The following is a 2,941-nucleotide window of genomic DNA, read 5'->3' as shown; positions in this document are numbered from 1 at the left end:
GGCTGCCTCCTGCACGCCCCCTACTGGGGATCGAGCCTGCAACCTGGGCATGTGCCCTTAACCAGAATCAAACCCAGGACCCTTCAGTCCGCAGGCCGAGGCTCTATCCACTGAACCAAACCAGGTAGGGCTGACCTCTGGCCTTTTATTATATAGGATAGTTAAGATCTGGAAACAACCCAGGTTCCCAACAGTAGATGAGTCAATAAAAAAGCTGTGGTACAGCCTGGCCGGCATGACTCAGTGGTTGCGGGTTTATCTATGAACCAGGAGACCATGATTCCACTTCCAGTCAAGGCACATGCCCAGGTTGTGGGCTCAATCCTCAGTGTGGGGCATGCAGGAGGCAGCTGATCAATGATTCTCTCTCATCGTTGATGTTTGTCTCTCTATCTCTTTTGCATGCTCTCTTCCTTCCTCTCTGAAATCAATATATTTTTTTAAAAGCTGTGGTACATTATACATGGAATACTATGCAGCTATAAAGAAGAAAGATCTCTTACTCTTTGAAATAACATGGCCCTAGCCAGTTTGGCTCAGTGGACAGAGCATTGGATTGTAGACTGAAAGGTGCCAGGTTTGATTCGTCAAGGGTACATGCCTGGGTTGCGGGCTCAATCCCCAGTAGGGGGCATGCAGGAGACAGCAGATCAATGATTCTCTCTCATCATTGGTATTTCTATCTCCCTCTCCCTTCCTTTCTGAAATCAATAAAAATATATTTAGAAAAAAGAAACAACATAAAGGACCCTGCAAAGTATTATGCTAAGTGAAATAAGTCAGTTAGAGAAAGACAAATATCACATGTGGAATCTAATGAACAAAATAAACTGACAAAATAGATCCAGAGACATGGAAGCATGCAACAGAAGGAAGATTCTCACAGGGAAGGAGGGGAGGGGTGGGAAGGGATTAACCAAGTAACTTATATGCATATATGCAAAACCCATGGCCTGGCAGGCACAGCTCAGTGGCTGAGCATCAACCTATGAACCAAGAGGCTGTGGCTCAATTCCCAGTAAGAGCACATGCCCGGGTTTCGGACTCAATCCCCAGTGTGGGGCGTGCAGGAGGCAACCAATCAATGGTTCTCTCTCATCATTGATGTTTCTATCTCTCTCTCCAGTTCCCTTCCTCTCTGAAATCAATAAAAATTTTAAAAATAAATAAATAAATAAACATAGACACAGACAATAGTGTGGTGAAGGCCTAAGGAGGAAGAGGGAGTAGGGAGGAGAAGGTCAATGGAAGAAAAAAGGAGACATCTGGGAAAAAAAAGAAAGAAAAAAAAAGGGGACATCTGTAATACTTTTAACAATAAAGATAAATTTAAAAAATAAAATTACTCATTAGAATAACAAAATTATTAATTAAAAAAAGATCACATTTTTTACCTGCAAACTATAAATTTTTTAATTATAATATGATGCACCGATGAGGTAATTAAATAATTAGTCACTCATACAGTAGTGGCAGTAATACAAATTAGTTCACATTTATGGAGGACACAATTTCGCAATCAAGTATTAAGAGCATCAAGTCAATCTAATTCAAGGAATAAATCCTAAAGAAATAATTAATGATGCAAGCAAAGATTTAGCTACAATGATGTTCAGTACTGAGTTTAGATTATCAAAATGCTACAAACAACCTAGAACAACAAAAAGGGGTTATTAAATTTTTCTATAGCCCTGTAATGGAATAGTGTAAAGCCTTTAAAAGTAAGAGTGCAGGAGAGAAACCAAGATGGCAGCATAGGTAAACACCTGAAATTGCTGCCTCGCACAACCACTTCAAAACTACAACTAAAGACAAAACAGACATCACCCAGAACCACAGGAAGGCTGGCTGAGTGGAAATTCTACAGCTAGAAGGAAAGAGAAAAGCACACTGAGACTCAGGAGGTGCGGAAGCAAAGTGCAGAGGTACGGAGGTGTGCGCGGAAAGGGCTGGCAACGGAGGACGCCAGTGTCTTTTTCAATCGGGAGGGAGTCTCACGCTCCCGACGGCCCTGACTCCAGTTCTGGGCGAGTCTCTGGGGACCCAGACTCACACAGGGAGAAACTGGACTGTCTGGCAGTGGGCGGAACTCGAGGGCAGCTTTCTCAGAGGTGCTTGCAGCAATTACTGCGGGACACTGAGATGCGGGGCCTCTTAGGGCAGGACTGAGGACCAGCCATAGCTGTTTGCTCCGCCCTGTTGCTTCCCTGAGACCCCACCCCACCCAAGCTGCAAGCAGAGGCTTTTGCAAATGAATGGGCTGGCCCTTTGAGATCTAAAATTGCCTAGCAAGCTGCAGCTGGGTCAGAGAGAACCAGAACATCCAAGAGAGGGCTCAGGGCCCCACAGCAGCTTGCACTGCTTCGCGGCTGGGCCTAGTCTGGGCGCCTCCGGACCCCAAACAAGGAGGAGGAGTCTGCAGATCTCTCCGTAGCTCCTGCTGTGTAGCCTCGGGCGGAGGCTGAATTGGCACCTCCTTGGGGATCCAGGGGCCCATGTGCCTAGTGGTCGGAGTGGGACCGTCCGGATTGCAACTCCTCAGATCCATAAGGGACACTCTCAGGGGGCAGACTCAGTGAGCACCAAAGCCCCACTGAAGCAAGTCTTGCCCCAGAAGGGTGTCTCCAGCACAGAAGTTCTCCCACTGCAGACACAGCTGATTCTCACAGCCAATTGGCCTGGAGGTCAATTCCTCCCAGTGATACCTACAACAATCAAGGCTTAACTACAACAAGACTGTGCACAAAGCCCACAAAGGGGTGCACCAAGAGTGTCCACCTCAGGTAATTGGGGAGGCTGAGCCACTGGGCCCTATAAGATACCTAGCACACAAAGCCACTCTATCAACACAGGGAAGCATAAAAAATGCAGAGACAAAGAAACAGGTCACAAATGACAGAAATGGAGGAAAGCAAACTACTGGATACAGAGTTCAAAACCA

This window comes from Myotis brandtii, unplaced genomic scaffold (assembly GCF_000412655.1).
Source record: "Myotis brandtii unplaced genomic scaffold, ASM41265v1 scaffold687, whole genome shotgun sequence".
NCBI classification, from domain to species: Eukaryota; Metazoa; Chordata; class Mammalia; order Chiroptera; family Vespertilionidae; genus Myotis; species Myotis brandtii.
Note: the sequence above shows the minus strand (reverse complement) of the source record.